Source organism: Etheostoma cragini, chromosome 1 (assembly GCF_013103735.1).
Source record: "Etheostoma cragini isolate CJK2018 chromosome 1, CSU_Ecrag_1.0, whole genome shotgun sequence".
NCBI classification, from domain to species: domain Eukaryota; kingdom Metazoa; phylum Chordata; class Actinopteri; order Perciformes; family Percidae; genus Etheostoma; species Etheostoma cragini.
The window spans coordinates 22,291,948-22,314,564 of NC_048407.1; the positions used below are offsets into that span (position 1 = coordinate 22,291,948).

General features: G+C 41.0%; 1 long non-coding RNA gene across 1 annotated transcript; it reads right to left on the reverse strand.

The window, feature by feature from the left end:
- Nucleotides 1-677: 677 nt before the first annotated feature.
- LOC117943701 lies at nt 678-21,057 on the reverse strand. The gene is made up of 3 exons (XR_004656413.1): nt 20,961-21,057; nt 1,844-1,847; nt 678-689 (listed from the first exon to the last, which is right to left on the reverse strand). It is a non-coding gene; the product is annotated as an uncharacterized LOC117943701 (long non-coding RNA).
- Between the last annotated feature and the right edge of the window lie 1,560 nt (nt 21,058-22,617).

A 22,617-nucleotide genomic window follows, 5' to 3' on the forward strand; every position in this document is an offset into this window, starting at 1 on the left:
TGCTTCATCTCCAGATTAATTTTACTGTTTTATAACTGACAAGGCCTTGTCATCTGTGGCTTACAATGTGTTGGTTGTGACTGTGCAGCACTATAGGAACAGCATTGCATGAGCAGCAAGTAAAGCTGTCTCTGTGGAACTGCTAAAGGCAGAGGGGGAGCAATGGCAAAGATGAGATGCAAAAGGTTTATGTTGGCATTGTGCTCATTCAATAACAAGACACACAAATAATTACATATGAAATTGACACACTAAAGACGAAGTGATACCTTACAGTACATATACTGGGATAGTTACTTGTGGTTGAATTTATCTGTTTGATTTAATTTGCTCTGAAATGCACCTACACCACAGATTTGGAGGACAGTTTTATATGTGCTTTAACAGGGATATCTGTCTAAATCTGTAAACTATGACCCCTGGAAAGACATCTCACATCTCATTTCCTTAAAAGGGATATTGTTAATTTCATGTTTACCCTTACTTAGTATTAAGGTAAAACAAAAGCTCTCTTATTGTTTAATATTTCAGTAGGCTGCCAGGCCAATTGAAAATATGTTAACATTTCCCATTTAACCATACAATATTAATAAGCACTTAGTAAGGGCCTCACTCAACACTGGAAAGGGTGTGTGTGTGCGTGTGCTTGTGCGTGTGCGTGTGTGCTTAAGACACAGCATTATTCTCAGCTTTTTGTAGAAACCAAACATGTTTCTCTCAAAGAACTAAGAAAATCTTGGTTAAACAAAACTACCTTAGATTTCTGTCTGACTTCTTGGTCCTATAAATGTTTACCCAGGTTTCTATCTGGATGTTCACAGGATCCATGTGCATGAAATAGACTTAACGGGGGAAGTAATCTGGCAGTGGTGTGGAGAAAAGAGAGCGCTACTGTAGCTTTATACATCTTTGTTTTGTATCCAAGATAATTAAATCCACAATTTGAATGAGCGGATGATAAAATAAATAAATCTATGCAGTTAGCACCTCTGAACGGCAGATACAATTCAAACACAAGCCCACACAGAAAAGACTGTGCTCTGTCACTTGAGAGCCAAAAGCAAGGCACAGTGACAACAACAACTTTTTCAGAAATCTGACCAGAGGGAATAACTATGCTGGCTGTGATATCATGTTTTTCATCAGCCTGCTGACTTTCACAAAAAGCCCAGCACTTCTGCCTATTTCTAAGGCCTGCTCAGACCGTCCTGGACACGGGGACATAACAGTACATTCACATACTGGGCTGGGGATGCTCAGCTGGTCATTCTCCGAGGCAGAGAGGGACTCTTCCTTAGAGCTCCCCAGGGGAAGTGAGTTCCAGGCAGCCGTGGGTCCCTGTCCAGCTGCTTCCTCTGTCTGGAGGGGGCCAGAGGGTCAGAGACAAGGCTTCCTGTGACAGTGAATTATCTGCCTGAGTGTGACTGTGCCTGCTGGGAGGGACGCTCAAGATTGTGTGGGCGTCTGTGTGTGAGTGTTTGTGTGTCAATGTGTGTGTGCATATGAAATATATTTATACAGGGTTTTGCTTCAAGCACATCTTTGTTTCTCAAGGTTTAATATTCATCTGCTGCGTGTCAACACGAAGCCAGTGTTCAGCTGAAATGCTGACACAAGTAATCTTAGCATGCCCCTTTAAAGAAACTGCCCCATAGAGGGAGCTCTGACTGTTTACTAATGTAACTCAAGCCCTGGTGGATAGAAATATTTGATTTAAGTAATGTTCAGCTGGTTAAAGCTGAAGATTATGAATTTACACCACTACCAGTGTAGTTTCTGTCTTATTTGCTGTTCCCGAGAAGAGAGACCGAGAGGCCAGTTTCATAATAACGCCTAATCAGACTTTCCTCATATAGCTTATTACCTAAGTTTGACCTGCATATTACTTGAAGTATACAGATACAGTACATCCTGTATGTTGCCTTGGCTGTCATTCTTTGAGTTGTGTCAAGAGACCAGAGTTTCAAAGAGATGACCGGGCAGAGATGTATATCATTATCATGCTGAGTGGGCACAAAGCTGGGAGTGAGGCAGGAAGAGATAGAGATCGGAAGAAACGGACAACAGACAGCTGTGCTGAGCTATGCAGCACCACAGAGTCAGACCGTGGGCTGTCAGCAGGGCTGAGGTGTGTCTGCTGCCTCTGTAACAGAACAGGGGGACAGAACACAAGTGTATTGTCATAATGTTGCTACAGTATGTAGCTGTGTATCGGAAATATCAAAGGCTACTCAGTGTTTGATGTTATAATGGCATGAAGAGCAATTACACAGTTAAAGTTTGATTTTGAGTTAAATATTTGAGCATTTTTAATATGTAATGTAAAAAAGGCCAAAGTGAAATCAATTATTCAAAAATCCATATTGCTTGTTTGTGCCAAGCCAATGGCTAAACCTTTAAAAGAGTAATCCAGCGATTTAGCATTGCACTCCTATAACATTGTTGCACTCATAATGGTAAGTAAAAAAAAATCTAAATTGATGCAGCAGAACCAAAGTTGTCATCTTTTCTTTTTGATCAAATTTCTCTATTTTTATTTATATATATATTTGGAAATTACAAACAAATCCGAGGAGGGAGACAAAGCAACACATGCAGAAACGGACACCTACACAGACAGACACAAGACAAGGGACCAAACACCTGCACAAGGTAAAGCCTAGGCTGTGGCAGAAGGCTACAGCCCAGACCAAAGTTGTCATCTTTTTTTGTTCCATGTGTTCCTCTTTGTCAAAACCTGGCACCTACATTACCCACAATGCAACTCCAGCCGCTTATTTCCCAAAGTGACAACATAAGTACAGCAAATGATCCTGATGAAGTGCTCATTATGTTAAGTTAATGAACAGTGGCTGTACGTTTATTGTCTCGGGCATGTTTTTGTATGTTTACCAACGGGGACAGCATTGAGTAAAAAAGCAGATTTTTGTGAAAAATTATGAAATCTTTTCTTTTGGACATTCTGAGATTTGAGTAGTTATAATATCATATGGGCCCTTCAATTCATAGTGTGCAACATCATTCTCTTTGAAATAAACAATTTGACTAGTGCAGTGATTTGATAGGATGATTATAACCATTATTTCCAGTGTTATTATTATTATTATTTAACTCAGCACTGGGTCCTCATACATGCCCTTGCTACTGGATTCCCTAAAACGGCTGCACAAACAAAGTGAAGGAGTTAAGCAAGAGGAATATGAGATAACTGAAGGGGCAGTAGGGACAAGAGGGAACTGGAGTGGAGAATAGTTGGATATGGGGCAGAGACAGGAAGACAGGCAGTATCTGTTTGCTTGATTCCTCAGTTCAGTTCAGGTTAATTGAATCCTTTACTGTAAAAGTGCAGAGACACATGAAAGAGGAGAGTGGGAGATATGGGTAAAGAGAGTAAGAAAACCGCCCATCACTGGTAATAGCCTGGTTTGTTTGTTTTCATATCCATGCTAGAAACGTGACCCAAAAGTAAACTTGGGTCAGACTCTGCAGCATTACTCTGACAGCCAAATGCCTCTTTTAGTGCTGTCTGCAAACAAAAATATCCCTACCACTACCAGCAAGAGGTCGCTAATGAAAACTTATGTGGCCTTTATTACACCAAACTTTTGCTTGTCAGTAACTAAGTCGCAGCTCCATCAATCACACTGCTGCAGGAATTCGAACCATGCATAATCTCTCCTCTTTTTGCATACTTCTGTTGTGTTGATGCATCCTGTTTTTTTCCCTTCACTTTTCCTTTACTCTCCCTCCTCTCCCATCCACTTATGTTGTTGTTGGCTGATAAGGGAATTGCTTCTTTCATTGACGGGTCCTTTCATTCTCTCCTTTTAATCAAGCCTGTTAGTACTTCTTAATTAAAACATCACAGTCGCGTTTGATCACACTTGCTTTTCTGAATGTGTATGCGTGAGAGAGAGACAGAGTTTGAAAAAGAGGGGGAATACTTTACCACCTCCTATTCTGTGTGTGAAGATGACTGAACAGCTTCAAGTGGGGCAGATACACCTCCTCCAACTCTGTTCTGCCAGCCCTTGTGGCTTGTGGTGTGTACATCTCCCAAGCCAACAGGCGTCAACCTCCAGAGATCCATACTAGACAGATGGTATCGGAGGCTGGGTAGAACGGCTATTGAGCTCCCTACTGTCAGTTTTTTGTGATGATCACACGAACCAGGCTGTCAATACTCACAGTCCACTAATCAAAGAGGAGGGAAAAAACAAACCAACACAAAGACTATTTAGAAGACGGAACTTAACTTTTGCTGGATTTCATTAAAGAAGTGAGACTGTGAACTTCTAAAAACCGAAAGTAACACTTTTATATTTTTGCTTGTATTATAGTGACACATTGCGAGAATGAAGTCAATAGGAGGGTTCTGCAAGAACATTAGCCCACCTTCAACCTTAGTGCCCCCCCCCCCCCCAAAAGGCAGTCAACACTATTAATGCTTTTCCCCTCTAATGGTGAGGGGCGGTGGGAATTTATGTAAGGATGGGGTGTGGGGCCTCTGCTGTACATACAGTACACTCACCGAGGGTCCTAATGGAAAGCTATGGGACCTCTATCCTCAGGCAAGGAGTGATGCACAGAGGGGAGAAAGGGGAGGGGAAATGACAGAAGCCTTGTCTGACAGGCCTGACCTATATCCCTTGTTGCTTAATAGAGAGAGGGAGAGAGTAATTGGCAGATACACATTTGCAGTTAGGAAGCGCTCTCTTTCTGGATAATATTTTTCTGTGGTCGATATATAGAGCAGGAGGCGAGAGTTTTCCCCTTGTTGCTTCGGCCTCTTGTTTGTCACCTTTGGAAAAGACCCAAGCTAATAAGACAAGTCTATGTCTATAGCGTGATTGTACGTCCAATGGCTGCTGAAATAAAATTAACTGTTTCTCTTCCTTGCTCTCTGATGGTCAGTCAACTAATGTGTGTGCGTAGGTTTTTGTATATATGTGTGTGTGTGTGTGTGTGTATGTGTGTGTGTGTGTGGTCCCCCTGGCATGTCCTGGATCCCGTAGCAGGGTACGCAGCCCTTTCTGCCTGGTTTACTGATAGGGGCTGTTCGGCTTCCAGACAATTTAGCAAAAAAAAAACTCTGCACAACAAACATAAACAGACTGATCCAGGCAATAACCAAGAGAGCATACACAGAGAAAAACAGAAACACAGATAGTGACACATGTGTCCATATGCAAACACATAACATGGTAATTATCATACATGAAGGGCATGGATGAGTACAAACCCCATGGATGATTCAGATGTCACTTTGCCATGCACACGAGTCCCATCTCCTATTCCTATACAACCACTCTCGCTCTGATCCCCCATTTTCTAACTACAAGCTGGAGATTCTCCACTCCAGGTTAGAGCTTCCAGCTTCCCTTTTTCTCAACAAGCGGTCCATTTGCCCCTAAGGTAGAGGAGGGAAAGGGCAATGAAAGGGAGAAGAGAAGAAAGAAAGAAGAGGGGTCAGAATAGAAAACAACTTAGATCCTTAGAGCGGGACAAGTGGTGATGGCGAGCTGGCATGGGGAAGCAGAGCATTGCGTGCGTGTGTGTTTGTGTTCCTTGTTGGTCACTGTAGTTCAAAAGCTGAACTGCGTCCAAGCCTTGGTAATGATGCAGCCGTCCAGAGTAGACTACAATAACCAACAGTCTATGGCTGGCCAATTACTGTCTACCGCAATTATATTTCCAATTCAGAGGTAACAGGGGAAAGTGGCCCAACTCAACTAATCATTTCGAGCAATTACATTTAAAACTAATTAGAATTTCAGGTTTGGCTGTGCGTGCCTGAGCTTGGGGAGGTTTTTGTTTGTGTTTTTGTTGCTGTTTTCACTTTGTCAAATGGATGGATTAGAAAGGAGAGAGCAAGAGGAGGGGGCAATATCAGCAACAGTGCAAGCCAAACATCAACCCCAGCCATGGATAGAGAGACTTGGTCATTATGGGAGTTTTGTGAGTTTGGGGGAATCCATTGTGCAAGACTGAATGCTGTGTTCATTCTGTTGATGCTGAGCACTTTGTTGGACTGTTAAAAGGAGTTCTTGGTGATGTCAGCTAAATGCTGTGAGAGAGCAAACAGTTCACAGATCCTCTAAACTGAAGAAAGGGATGGAGGGGGGTGTGAGAGAGAGAGAGAGAGAGAGAGAGAGAACATCATCATCATGAACATCCTGTATTGGTTCCAGTTATAAAGAATAAAACACTTTAAAACAAATTCCAGACAAACTGAATTAAGGTTGTATTGAAAAGTTACAGAAGGTCGGAAAGTATGCAATTTTTAAATGAAATACAGGCATACTGTATATGTGGAAACCATATATTTAAACCAAAAATGTGTCATGAGTCACTAAATTACAAAGTAAACAGAGTGGACATGGAAGTGTTGTTGTGACATGTCATGTTTCTTTACAATTTCTTTACAAATACTGGGAATAAATGAGCCATGTCATCTCAAAAGAATAGAACAGATTTGATAGACATGCTGTACAACTGACTCAATCTGTATAAAGGAGCATTTCCAAAAGCTACTGGTTAAGGTATGACCGCACTCCAGTGTGTGGAGGCATGTTGAATCTATGTGCGCCAATGTTTCCAATCAGAAAATCTGAAAGATGGGCTGTGTTGTATATTTTATGAGTCTTGGGGTTTCTTTTTATACCATACCACTCCCAGACACGCACATACCTGCAATACATAAAGATGGTTAAGACACACACACACACACACACACACACACACACACACAAACACACATATACATTTAATTTGATTAAATAACTTAATGAATGCCAAACTATAAGTATAATTCACGTCATAAATGCAATGTCACTACCATTGGTGCTCTCAGGCATGTGACCAGAAACTATTCACATTGATGCTCATTTATTTCTCCATTGCATTCTTGTGATGATAATATTACGTATATACAATCATTCTAAGGATTATTCAAGTCTTTTGCATTAATATTTGTTTATGTCCATCATCATAAATGCAGTGAAGGCCTTTCATTTTATTTTTTATTTTTTTCAAATCTTAGACATTGCAATAGTCAGTGTTTGCTTTAGGCCATGAGTGTCCAAATATACACATTTACACACGTGGGGTGTACAACAAAACAAAAACACACAAAAATGCCTCTGGTAGTTGTCATAACAGACCACTCATAACAGATGGAGAGATGTCTCATTAATAGATTGCTCGCAGCAAGAGAACGGCGTTACCTCTCCTACTTTTGCTGGGCCATGGTGACAGTTCTGCTTTTATCAACAAGCAAGTGTTTTCCTCCCTGGACCATCGCTCAGACACATTCCCACCGGTAGAACAAGTCAGCAAGTTTCTGTTGCAATACAACCAAATGTAGGTTTTATTTCTATCAAACGTGTTATTATTATTGCACTCTAAGGTACACTGCAAAACTTTGATGTAAATTTATAGCTAAAACCTCACAGTATCTTACTGTTATATTGTCATAAAGGATTATACCGTAAATGGCAATGCATTCTGGGAGATAATTATAATATTACAGCACTATCTGTAATATCTGTGAATGTTACAGATTGCAGGCATTTACTGTCAATACCAATACATGTTTAAAAAAAGGAGGAAATTACACTGCAGCCACTATATTGCTGTAAATTAAAATAATACAGTAAGAAACTGTATGACTATTTGCAGTGCCATAGCTTACAATTTAAAAACTGTACGCTTACAGTAAATAAACAGTTTTTTACTGGCAAAGCTGCTGCAAGTATATTACTGTAAGTATACTTTGAAAAGTTTATAGTGTATGACAATCAGCAGTCAAAGGATTTTAATTTATTACACTTAAACAAGTTTTCCTTGTTGGATCACTGTCACACCAAAATTGACGTTTCAGTAAATTCAGTGTTAAAGCAAAGAGTAGAATAAAGCTGTTTTGTCGGGATACTCTCAATAAGAGGCTATGTTCTGTACATCTGCTGTATGTTTCTGAAAAAGGTTTTATCGTAAAATGAAATGAGCTGAATTAATCATCTACACAACCCATTTTAATGTAATGCCATGTAAGATAATTAAAGCATTTACCCAAAGTTCATGCCAATGTTTTTTTTCTGTGATCAAGGCATTTTGTTATATTCAAATTCTACTTTGTGTAAAAAAACAAGGCTTACATTATTTTCTTACAAGGACGATGTTGCTTTCACACTTTTGTCCCACAAAGCAGCATAAAAATAACTTTAAAGGTGGTGGTACAAAAGGATACAATATAAGCTCCATGTGACAAAGGAAAAAAAAACTGCAACAATAAGAATAGGGATAAGATGTGCTCACATCAATTGAAATAAATGAAGACTTGAACCTGTTGAATTAATTTTTCTTTCTGTATTTTGGCTTTACGGCTTAAGCTGTTATCCAGCTTTATTTTTTCAACAGGAAACAAACTGAAGTCTTTAGGTGGGCACTTGCATCACAGAGGTTTTCTGTTAGTTCCTTGTTCTTTTTTCTTCCATGCAGCTTATTTTGTTTTTTTTTAGAATTGATGGATGGATGATTTAGACTCAAAGATACAAATTAAACAAATTGAGAGGGGAACGCACTTTATTCTCATAACAATTTGTTTCATGCCATTGCACGGTCGTGTAATTATCATTGTGGTAAATACTAATTAGGTAAAAGGGATCCACAATTGTTGATTGCTATTTGTTATCTAATGCACTGAGGGATGAGAGGAAAAATAGTTGGACAGAATGTTCTGATGTTTGTTTTCTACTTTTTTGTGGCTGTTTTCCTTGCTGATACGCAATTAGTTGAGCCATTAAAATGCCTTATTATTTACAGTTACACATCTGTAATTGATGTCTGACTTCATCGGTGCCCCGGCCCATCCTTGTCGGAGCATCATGCTCATTATGTTCACTGCGAGGATCTCCAGGCTGGAGATTTGAACTAGAGTTTTCTGGAGTGTGCACACTGTGAAGGAGAGGAGTTGAGATGGAAGAAAGAGAGACACACAGAGAGGAGGGGCAGTAGCAACTAAAAGTGGAAAAAGAGGAGAGGTACTGTGATTGACAGTTGTCTGGCCTGGTGCCTGCTGAGGTTGTTCCCCCCGTCGACTGCTATTATCAGCAGAAGGACTTCCCCATCGCTTTGGCAGGGACTGTGTCACCCCTCTCCCCTGGAGGATGCTATCCCATTTGGGAGGAGATGAATAAGGGTCCCCTCGCCCTGTATGAGGTCTCTTTGGACAGAATCTTTACAGAGGGAGCACAGTGGAGTAAACAGGCTTTATGTCAATACAGTACCAGCATCTCCAACATCATAGAAAATACTGGCCTTCCAATGGTTGGGTTTCAAACTGGTCCATTTGGGGAATTTGTTTGTGATGTGGCTGTGGAAGAAGGGCCCATTTCAATTTTGCTTTTTAAATTTTGTTATGATTTAAATATGACAAACGTGAAATATTTTCATGGAAAAACAATATACTCATTGTAATATTTGGAATGATACATTACAAATGCATTTAATATGCTTTTGTTTGTTAGATTTTGACTTAGTCTTTGTATTTTATTTACCTGTGTATTTACAACACCACTGTTGTCATCTGCAGTTCAGAGACATAAATTAGGTGTCTGTCACTCTAAGGTTCAACTATACTTAAAAGGTATGACATCTTGAAATTAATCTGGAAATTAAAGTACGGTGAAGGGGTGTGAGACTACACTGTAGCAGAGCTACTGTTCATTTGTATACTGAATGAATCATGATGGTATGAATTTAATATCTCGGTCAGCATTAGTCATTAAGGTATGGTAATTAAAAACTATTTGAGTGATTTTGACGTGCAACTGATAGAACAGCTTGTCACGACATTTGTCCCCAATTTAGCATTTAAAGCTGCATGTCTGAGAGTATTTGAGGTGTACAGTTCATTTCTAAAGGAATGCAGACAGCTCACAGACAACACACAGACAGCTGCACTATTGGGTGATTGGCATGTTCAATTTACTGTGTGTAATACAAGTAAATCCTTCACTTAGGCAGGTGTGTGTGTGTGTGTGTGCGCGCGCGTGCGTGCGTGTGCGTTTGCGTGTGTGTGTGAGATAGATAGAGAGAAAGACAAAGAGAAAACACAAGAGACGCTGAGAGAAAGAAAGTGTGTGTGTGCAGGTGACATGGACAGGTTTATTAAATTTTGTTCTTTTGACAACATCCCTGCAGCGGTGGGTCTGGAGAGCCTCTTGACTCACTCTTAAATATACACATATTGTTCTCTGTGGCCTACTGTGGTAAGTGAGAGTGATAAACAGAGGACAGTATCCCCTGTGAGAAACTGTACATACTGTATGTATTGCACACTTTATGCATACCAGGACACCTGAACACACTCACCTATACTGTCTTCCCAGCTTTCGCTTCACTTGCAGCCTTTAACTGACCATATTTGGACCATGCAGCAACCCTGCACCCCCCACACACACACATACACAACACACACACACACACACACACACACACACACACACACACACACACACACACACATAATACAAGCACACTTCACTTCTTCACTCTCAATTTAACCCTGGTGTGTGATGGGGCCCATGGTTAGGCTCCTTGCGGGTGTTAATGGCCAATGGAGCAGATATCGTAATGAGTGATCAATCTAGTTGCTTGCCGTCACAGTAACACATTAGCCATTCATACAGATTCAGTCCACTCGCCCAAGCAGAAGATCTGGATGCATATTTAATGTTTATCTTTTACAGATCTCGTTTAAGCGGACCTGTTCATAAAGCAAAGTCTTTCAAAAGGTGGCAAAGTCTACGTGAAGCCAGTGCACTGCATCTCTAAAAGTGCTGCTCTTCTTTTTAATGAAGAAGGAAAACAATTCTGCCTCTTTGAATGATAAAGAGGTGATTATTATGATCTGCTGAAACTATCTTGCAATTAACAGTAAAGCTTGCAATAGGTGGATTACATCAATTAAATGAGACCTACATAAAAGTGGCAGGAGATGAAAGAGACTTGATGCATATAATGTCTGGATTGAAACATGAGGAGAATCACAGCAACCCTAAGAGATCAGAAGAGAGGAGCAGAGTCGCTGAGTGTGTCTGCTTTTAAGTACCTCAATCATGCACCTGTCACTCCGTTTCCTTGCGTAGACATCAGTGTTTACCAAAATGAGGGCTGACAGAAGACATCAGAGCTGGTTTGTGTGCAAACAGCTTGTGTGGACAGCCTCATGGAGCCAGCCACCGCTTGCACACTGAAGCATTTTTGAGGTTTTACAATCATCAGAGGTCAGGAAGTCATTTTGTGTTGAAACCAAATGGGTACAAGACATAGTGCACATGTTTCCCTACCATACCTTACTGGCAGGCTAATTGTAATTATCATCTTAAGCCAGTGAAATACTGTATAAAACACATTAAGTGTCTCGGTATGTTAAAAGAACTCTGAATACATTTTCAAAGGAACCCCCATTTTTGAAAGCTCAACTATTGCATCATCAAGCATCCCAAGTCACCCAAACAAAGTCTGAAAGCAGGTTTCAGGCAAGGCTGGTTCCAATTCAACTGTGATAAATGGGCAGATAAGACAATCAGTGCACACCATGACATAGCACAGCACTAGCTGTCAGACCAGCACTCTGCTGGGGAGTCCAGGTGTAACCACAGTCCTGCAGCCAAGGAAGGAGGGAAAATCAAGGGCACAAGGAGGTGTCTGCAGCCTGTGTGTATAAATACTCAAACTATAGTATAAAAGGTAACTCCACTGTTGACAACACGCATGTCATTGAGGCCTGTAAACGTGGAAAAATATATATTTTTGAGATATTTAAAACCAGAGCGTATTAAGGAATTGTTATCAACTAATGCAGGATACTATATCCCAAACCCAGGATGGAAAACAGGCCTGCAGTTGCGAAACCTGTACCTATGTGGAGTGGTGAGTTGGCTAGATACCTAAAAACCATTTGCCAATGACTGACAAATGTACTGTGTGCTTGGCTGGCTAAAGAGTGTGTGAATGGGGCAGGGCTTCTGTTGTATTGTTGTGGGTAATGTGTACATGTGTACATGATTCACTGTCTCCAAAGGGTGCCAAGGCACAGCAGGGGAGTATCCACGTTGCATTTCTCTCATCTCCAGGATACAATAATGAGTCTAATTGTGTGTTGTATACACTTTGCGGCTGTTTTTTTTCTCTCCATCTAGCCCGGTCTAAGCTGCGGAACAAGAGCTGCTCTGCACGCAAAGCTCACACCAACATCAAACTGAAGCAGCTGGCTACATATAACATAAGAGGAGTGCACACACACTAGAGCCTGACATACTTTAATGTTGTTGACTTCAAGGTTGTGATGATGCTGCTTCCATTGCCCTTAGCCCTCAGGTGACTTCACCTTCAGCTTTGTGTCAAATACAGTACAAAATGTGTCCTCTTAACAAATGAAACACATTTTTATATAATAGTAATACATAGATTTCTTGTTTTTACTCAACAAGGTCAGTTAGGAGTTTCATTCAAACAACATTTTCTGACTGCAACAACTTAAGCGTTTATGCAGGCTTACACACACATAAGACGTCAACATCTGGGAGATGGAATATTTGATGTAGTATTGTATTATATGCTGCATTGAGAGAACGCAAGGTAGATGATCAGCGTTTTAGCAGCAGTCACAGTATTCTACTGTGGATGAAAACTGTTGAGATTTGTTTTGGAGTTGTCCAAGATGAAGCAAACGGAGACCAGTTTAAGAGGATGGTATGACAATACTGCCACCTAGAGGCGTGGAAAGGACTGAGGCAGGGGCACAAGGCTGACTTGAACCTCATTCAGTCCTGATATAGTTGGTGACTAAGGCCAATGCTCAACTAAATACATGTGTAGATGCTATTTTACAGAATTTAAACCTTATAATCAGAATGGATTTAAGGCCGTTTTTGTGCATGTGTACTTTTGTGTGCACCTGCATGCATTAACCGCTCTGTTGTGAATAGCAAAAGGATACGAAAAGGCATCTCTAGCTGCATTTTGGTTACATCAGATGGGTCATCCACCAAACGTCATCTCCATTAAATCCCATCTGGCCAGCAGAAGTAACCCGGCACATGTTGACCTGCTCTCATCTGAGATGCGGGACATGACTATAAAGAAAAGGAGAAGCGGAGGAAAAAAGAGTTCTCACCTGTGAACCAGAAATGCCCCATTCAGGTGGGACCTGTTTTGACCTGTTGCCACGGGGACCCTAATGTAAGAGGTGAAGGGGGGGAGTGGCCATCTGGTGTGTGTTTGTCAGTGTATGTGTGTGCTTTTGTTTATGTAGCTACATTGAAAGGCGTTAATAGGCCAATGGATTTTTTTCAAGCAGCTGTTACCATAAACAACACAAACATATGCTAAACAATCTTTGTTGTGTACAATGTGGAAATTTGCCATTGGTTTTGGCGATGAATTGATACAGTACATAGATGAGAAAACTTCGTTTGACACATGATTTGTTTTTATGTATGTAACTCCTTTAATATGGGGACAGGACATAGGTAAACCTCATTTAGGTTGATTAGGTGATTTGAATCTGTGAGCCTGTGGTGTAAGTCAGGGAGCACAGACGGAAAGAAAATCTGTTGACCACAATTTGGTGAGTGTGTTTGTCCACCATGTTTGATCTATTTTTTTTTTCTCAAACTAGTTCTAGTTTTTATTACCAACATACCTTTTCATCATCAGTTGTGACTTGCTATAGCATGAGAAGATATTTTCAAAATCCTCTGACAATGACAATAATGTGATCCTGTATTTTTTGCAGTCAAAGGTCAGTGGCTTCTACGATTGTAACATTAACAGTCAAAACAAAATCACACACACTAATCGGAGCAATAACATACACTGACTCAGACAAGGAATGACCTTTGTTTTTGTACGGAATAGCTGGTTGGCTGGCAATCTACGCTCATGCAAACATACGCACAAGCATGCACAAACATACAGTTTATGTACACAAACTCACCTCTTGAGAGTATCTAATAAATCTAATTGGGATTTAAATTGGTTAGAGGCCTGGGGGCCTTGTTTGGCTGCATGGTTTGTCTGTCTCTTGTTTCTTTCTCTCTAAGGTCATTTAGAAAGTGCTTGTTTAGGGATGAGTGATTAGCAGAGATGTCCAGGGGCTTCCTACTCATCTGAGGCTTCCTGGAAAGGCGAGGTAGACCTGCTACAGTGGCATGGCTAAACAGTGGAGGCTCCGGGGGCTTTTCTATCCAATACAGTTGGGATTCTGCTGTGGTTGTGAGCTCAGTTAATCAGTATCATGGAGGCTTTTGTTTAAATTGCATGTGATGTGATACTGTAACATCACATATTAATGTTTGGTTGCTGGAATTCATCAAGTTAAAGTATTTCTGCAGTGCTTTATTCTCTGACCCTGACCCTCTAATACTAAAAGACAACATGTTATCACATTTAAAAGACGAACATTGAACACGCAATCACACACACACACACACACACACACACACACACACACACGTATGCATACGTCGGCTCGCACATGCACACAGACAAGCATTCGTTGTAACAAAGTCCTCTGTTGACCCTGACATCCAATTTAACAAACACCAGTTTAAAGTCCTGTTGACAAGAAGCAGGAAGCGAGAAGAGAAAGAGGATATGACATGAGGAGAAATCGGCTCCTTCTGTTCCTTGTCACTCCATATTATTGAAGACTTACCCAACATGCACCTGGGGGAATCAGTGTCTGTCCACCCGAGTCTCTCTGTCTCTCTCTAACACACACACACAAACACACACACACACACACACACACACACAACATGCACGCACATGCACATGCACATGCACATGCACACACAAATTTTCTCTCTTTTTCTTTCCTCTCTCCTTCTTTTCCTCCTTGTCTTAATCAAATAAGCTCCCATTGTACACTTTCTTTTGCGTTCTTTTCATTCTTTTTTTTCTATTGTGTGAGCTCCAACGGGTCCAACGTGGGCATGTATGTCAGCCTGTGTATGTTTGTACATATGTGTACATGTGTGAGCAGATGTTTGCTCGGGGCAGTCTCACATGTCTGTCCCTGACAGCTCAATGGAAATGTGGGACAATCTTGAAATCACAAAAGAACTTTGCATTGAGATGTATTCAGGACACATAGGGAATAACTAGTCATAATGTCCCCATTTTGGCCTGCCTATTAATTACATGGCAATTTGTTATAATTTGCATTATTTCTGTGTTCAAGGAGGAGGAAAAATACATCTGTTAGTAGTGCAAATCCCCTGATAATGTCCCTGCAGAATGGGCTTCTCCTCTCTATCTGATATTAATAGGTCTTAGAAACACAGCTATAGTTATTACAGTTATTTATATATTTTACTTCACAAAGACAGCATACCTCAGTGAGCACCAACTATATTTTGTCATACTCTTTAATGATAATTTAATGAACCGTGACCTTTGGAGGACAATTAATGCCAGATGTATTTCCACAATGTTCATTTATTACTGGCTAATTTTATCTTGACTGCATTTTCTCCTGTTCAGATATTCGTGCAAGTCTTGTCTAAATGAGCTCTTTATCATTAGTTTGCCTCACCAGGACAAAGACTTCTCTGTCCACTTCCTGGAACTGTATTTGAGAATCCAGCTTTCAATTCCTAATGAATATGTTTATGAAAAGCAATTATATGAACAGTCCTTTTTTCATCATTAGTGATTTTGATGAAGACGATGAAGCCAGAGGGATGCATCTCATTGGGTTACAAAAAATTTATAGTTAGACCTTGAAATGTGTATCACAAAGATGCCCGATCTTGGTAACAAACAAATGGGGTTCTATTGATTATTATTTAATTAAAGAAATGTCAAATTAATCCAAGATTGTGTGTTCTAGGCATTTTCATGAAGTGCTTTTAATTTCTAAGCCTTATTACAAGTCTGGAACAGTTGTATTTTGGATCAAGTGAGACAGTTATCACAAGATCTCAGAAATATCTAGTTTCCTCTTGTTCCCTTTTCTCCCCCCACCTATTCTCACTATGTTTCCAGTCTATCATACATCCCCCCCTTACTGGGATCAGTGGGGCCATCACGCGCGCACCTTTGATGTCTCCCAGAGTTAAGCTGGTTTTGAAGTCAGATTAGTGAATTGTAAACACCCTTTTAGACCTTCAGGCTCTCTCTGCAGAATGAGGGAGAGAGGGAGAAAGGGAGAGAGGGAGAGAAAGTGAAAGAGTTGTGGGATTAACCCACACACTACAACTCAAAGGTTAGTCAATCTAAAACCACACTCCATATTGCCATGTGCAAAATGAATTGAGGTGTTCACCTCGTTTATCATTTGCTTTTCTCCTCTGTCTCACCCTTTTTCATTTCATCTTATTTTGGAGATGCTGTTGAAATGGCTGGATTGAAGCAGACAGTAGATGTGTGTGGGAGCAAGAGTGCCCTCTCAACTCACACACACACACGCAGGCACACATGTACACACGTGTACGGAGAGAGGGCAGTGTTTTTCAGACGAGAAGCCCGTCTGTCTCTTTCACATTCCATTAGTTCCTGGAGCTACATCAGAGGGCAGAGAGAGCACACAGACATTCCTGCAAGACGCAGATGTCAGGATCAAAAGTCAGACTGACTCCTGTACGCAGCAGGGGAGAAAGACAGAGAAGAAGAAAAAAGAGGGAGAGAGCAAAGGAAGAGAAAGAATGTATGCTGGGTATGGCGAGAAAGCGTGGCTGCATCCTTTTGAACATCCTGTGTGTTGAAACCCATAAAAGCATTATACTCTCCTTCAACAAATTCTTCAATTTTCTGCAAACAAAGGCCTTGTATTTCCATCTACACCTGTAATGCTTTGTGTATTTATTGTTCTCAGGGCTATTGTTGCTATTGTTACTTACTGCTCTCTTGCTGCCAGGCTGATGGGAAATCATGCACCATGCTGCCTACATCTTGTGCCTTGTTTCAGTTATTAAAAGGCACGGGACCAGATGGTGTGTGTGTGTGTGTGTGTGTGTGTGTGTGTGTGTGTGTGTGTGTGTGTGTGTGTGTCTCTTGGTCCACACTTTGGCTCCAGGCTCCTCCAGAACTGGCACAAGCCCAACTGGGTCATCCATGCAAAGACTCTCTTCTCTCCTCCTCACCAAGATCGCATCTGTGTAGGCCTTTACATGGGGAATGTGATGTGTGTGCGTGGGTGTTTGTTTTGTGTGTGTGTGTGCGTGTGTGTGTGTTTGTGTGTGTGTGCGTGTGCAAGGTTTTAGTCAAGATAGAGTTGTGTTATAGAAAGGAGGGGGGGGGGAGGGGGGCGCATAACAAAAACATAAATTCTGGTCTGCATATGGCCATCTCTCCTCCTGGGGTCTTTCAGTCTTTCTCTCGTCTCTCTGTTTTTTTCCCATCTCATTTTTTCATCTCTTTCTTCTTCTCATCTCTAGCCAACAGAGCAGTCAGGTGAACACTCAGTCAAGTGATCAAGTGATGCTATATTTTGCTATTTTCACAAGAGAACTATAGGAAGTGGGAGAGACAGAAGTGAAGATAAAAGAGCACTGTGGGATTAGAAGGGGGGGCGAGAGGGAGTCAAGGTGGGTAACAGCAATCTGCAGACATATGTGCAGGGACACTGAAGGTAATGGTAGAGGAATGGGAGGGTAAACACTTTCAGCATCAGGCTGAGAGAAAGATAGTAAGACAGAAGGAGTTAAGAAGAGCCTTGGGCCTAGTAGAGCTGTCAAGACAGCCAGGGAGCCGCGGGACCACAGACTGTCAGGAAACATCGTGTCCCTCCAAGAACAACCAGAACTCATCTCAGATCACAGTGTAGTTGGGATTTTACAGATATGTCTTTAAGTAGCAAACCACTGTTTTAACATCTTCATATAGATTTAAGCCAAGTATTTACGCGTCACTGTTAAATTAGGCAGACTTGAGACAATAATTTAAAGACTCAGATTTGGCGTTTAACTATGCATTAATTAAAGCATTAATCTATCATATTGTTTGGTTTTCAGTTATGAAACAAAAAGTGAAAATTGACCGGGAAGAGGCTGCCTCTGTTTGCGTCAGGCAGTGCTTCCACACCGTTTAACCTTCAAAAAATAAGAAATGTTCTTGTACATTACTTGATTAGTTCCATTTCATGCTACTTCTATTACAGACAAATATTGTGTTTTTAAAAAAGTTACACGTTACTTTAAAGATTCAGACTATTATAGTAATATGACATATAATCAACAAATAATGATCTTGCATTATGAAAGATTAAGCTACTTGACGATACATAAAGTAAATCATTTTAATCCTATAATATAAAATGCATACATGTATATTATTATATCAGTACTGTGTCTTTAGGTAGTTTAAGTGTATTCTATCTCACTGTGGTCATGCTACTTTTTCTGAAATTAAAGAAAATAATGAAAAGTTTTCACTAAGTACACCAAAATGTATAAACTGTAAATACATGTCATGTAAAAGAGATCCTCAGTTCTTGACTCCTGCCTATTCTCCCACCTGTCACACTGCTTATCTCGCCCTCCAACACCTGCCTCTCGACCCACAGATACTGAGAGCACTGATTACACTGGTCCTCAGAGGGCTGACCGATCGATACAGAGTCACTGTTCAATCCAATCCAATCCCAGCCACTCGCTAATTAGAGGGAGAAAAAGACAGACATAGAAAAGAGAGACAAGAAAACCGGTAAAGCTCTGTTCTGAGTTTTTCGTCAAAGTGTAATTGTATCATAGATTTGTCTTTTGTGGATCACAGATACTGACACCTCCATTTTTTCCTTAATCAATACCGCATCATGATTTTGGCATTTACTCTGGTCTGACTGTGCCAATCTCCCAGTGTCCTTTCATCTGATGAAGTGTCTATCCCATTGTCTATCACAGGCTCTCTTTTTTTGGCTCTCGCACATCTCTGTTTAATGATGGTAATTTTCTACCCAGGTCCGAGTGTGAGCTGATGTGGCGAGGCTCTTGGCCCCCTGCTGTTCCTGATGAGGCATGATGGGAAATTACCCAGAGCTCTCTGTTGTCAGATTGTAACTCACTGTTTGGTTGTAATAAGCAGGCAAACCAATGTGCACACACACACACACACACACACACACACACACACACACACACAAAAACACACGTGTATGCAGACACCTCTGATTGTGTGCATTAATTACTGTGTGAGATCACCACGGTGACCACAGCTGTGTGGGCCACGCCTTACTTTCCGGGTCACTTGGGTCATCAACTCCCTACAACAGTTACAGCACCGTCGCTGTCAGACAAAATAACACATAATGAGAGTTCTCCTCGCTGTGCGCGCTGTTCAGATACCACACAAACCCTCTCCATTCATCCATCCATCTATCACTTCCTTTCCCTCTCTGTCCTGTCGTCCCCCTCAACACTTCCAGTTTGTGGATGTGTGTGTGTGTGTGTGTGTGTGTGTGTGTGTGTGTGTGTGTGTGTGTGTGTGGCCGCCCACGGATTATTGACTGAAGTGGCCAAGGTACAGGGCTCACTGGGACACCACCGCTGGGTGAGTGGATGGTGGTGGAGAGGGTGGAGGGGGGGGGGCTGCCCCTGTCACCGTGGTGTGTCACCTCTGCAGCAGCGCTGTCACCAACAAATGGAGCTGTAGTGGAACCATGTAAGGAGAGTCCCGCTGAGGTACTGTTTGAATCAGCTTGGGGCCAGTGGGGGACTGCAGGTTCTGTTTGATCAACATCAGCGGATGTTGGGAGGATGTCCACTGTCAGCTTAACTACATATGACCAACCACAGTCAACACAGACAGTGGGTGTTTGTTGTAAGTGGCAGTATTTTAAAGCAAGGTTCAACAGAATAGCTTATAATATTCTAAGAATACAGCTCCAAATCAAAGTCAAAATTAAAGATTTGCTAGTGCTGTTTGTAAACTTCACTTGGTAGAAAGTGAGGATAATTTCAAAAGATCAGAATCCTTGGGGTCACTGCCAGATGTAAAAGCCAGGATAGGACAGGTCTGTACAATAACCTTTCCTTTTAAATGACAACTGTCCATTAGACCTGCATCACATTTTGTTTGAATGTAAGAATGCAATCCCAGAACAGGGATGACTACTTAAACTGTCCACCTGGTAAAGATATATGCAAGTATTTTATGTTTGAAGAGGTGTTTTCATACACCTCTTCAAAAAAAGGTTTAACCAGTTACAAATCCATAAAGGCCTACTCTTTCCAGCATCTATGAATTTAACTTTTATAGTTCACAACTTTTTTTCTCAAAGTTTTCACATTTGCATTTTGGGCAGTGGTTGGCTTCCACACTAGTTTTGATGTCAGAAAATAACACCAATACTGAACGTACATGTCTTATCTTCAGATTTAAGTTGACAAGAGAGAAAACTTTCTCCCTAAAGCAGATCATTGTGAAAAGCCTTTGAATGTCAAACTCATAAACAGTACGTTATGTTGCATAGTGAAGGTCAAACGTCCAAGTGAAGTGACAATAAGCAAAACTGAAATCTAAATCTGAATCTACAGTATGGTGTATGCTGAAAAACACATGCTCTATGTACCAATATGATGACATTAAATGCTTTAGACCTTCAATGGTTGTAAAGCTTTTGAATAAATAAAGAAGAAATAAATAAAATACTTTAGATATGCACTGACTTTAAAATATATTAAAGCCCTGACAAACCAACCCAGTAATCGGCCTTCCTACAGCCTAGCGAGGTCGGTGACTCGAGTCAGTTTGGAGTGTTTCATGCCGTCGTCCGTCGGAGGGGCCGTCGGCCATCATTTTGGCTGACCTGATGTGCTCGGTCGGAAGGCGGGAATTGTCGGCAGTCGGACTCAAATGACCAATCTGATTGGTGGAGTGCTAACCCATAAACAAGGAGCGGGATGAGCGGGACTAGAGTCCCCCAAAATTTGTCAATTTGAAATGAAGACATCTTCAGCAACTGCACGGCCTATTTCCCCCTTAAAATATTTTCAGAAACACGTTCAATTAACTATTTTATTAAAACATGAGTTTGAGTTCTGAACGAGCCACCTTGACAGTCTGGCTTTGAATTTCCGGGGAAACCAGACCCACGTGACGCGTTCATCCAATCAGCTGCCGTCGACAGTTGGCGTCGCTTCGGTGTGTTCCGAGGCCTTTTTTTGGGCCAACTCGGGGAGGCAGTCAGTCCGACTGCCTTTTCTGCCAACGTTCAGCTGTCGGGTTGGTGTTTCAGGGCCTTTTTAGGCACACTTTGTGTAGTCCACAGATGAGGTTGTTAAGGACATTTTAACTCACCGTCTTCCATAATCATGGTGACTGATAAATGATGTGATGCAGACAAAGAGGAAACAAATCTGCGGGTGTTTAATAATCAAAACAAACATGTAGGTTGTTGCAAAAGCAGCTGGATTATTTAGAAGCAGGTTATTCAGAATATTTAGAAAATGTGCCTACTCTAAATTCATTGAATTATGATTAAAACATGATGTAATGATCTCATAAATGACCCATTCTGCTGTGAGGATTAACTCTGATGCACAGTGAATCTCCACGTCACATCTTTGATATATCTGTGATGTCTGTATCATATTGAGGGCATAGTAATTACATTTCTCCCTGCAGCATTGACTGCCTTGCCCAGCACCTCTCTGCATTGCTGTGGAGATACCCTTTCTAAGGGAGGCTTTGGCTAAAGGATAATGGTCAGCATTACCACTATCATAGTGCCGCTGGCTGAATGTGGGCAAAATTGCAAGGCCCGACTAAACTGGTGTGACTGAGAACGGTCTCAGAAAGGGCAAAATCAGTCCTGCTCACACACATACACTCACACACACACACACACACACACACACACACACCCAGAGGCCAGGAGCTGACAGTAAATAAAACCAGAGTCCCTCCTTAATTAGCTCTCTGCCTGAGGGTGAAAACACAGAGAGAAAGTGTGTCAGTCTTTTCCCTTGTTGGACACTAAGCTGCCACCCCATCCCTCTAACCATGGAAGCCAAGGAACCTATCAGCACACTGATTTGTGTGCAGATGTAGCTGAATGGCCTTTATTTACATAGTTAAGATGTGATTGTTTTAAAGTCTGCATTCCTTATTGCTCATTTTGATCTCTTCATTGTTATTTTTTAATTGTCACTCAATGCGAATACAGCACAATATAAACGGAATCCTTATGCAGAGACGGCAAGAATGGACGTGTACTCTAATCGTATCTAATAAGAAATAGAAATTAAGTACATTTAAATATAGGCTGGAACATCATGAGATGTCTGAATTCACTGAGGTGAATATTATAAATGCTGATTAAATTCAACAATTACAAGGTAATGTCTGTCTATACCTTTGTGCATCAGTGATGTCTAAGCCTCTTACTCTAACCTAAGTTCATTATGATTTTAAAATGAGCGCTCTTGTCCACAATTTACTGACTCTTATAAACATTTTCAATACAAGCTATAAGCATGGTCATAATTATCTTTAATAATATGTTCTTATTTGGTTAAATCCCAAGTAATTTTACTGGATATGTAGTATCACCATCCACTATATAAAACACAAACAATTATGTTATGTTGGAAATATATTTTCTAT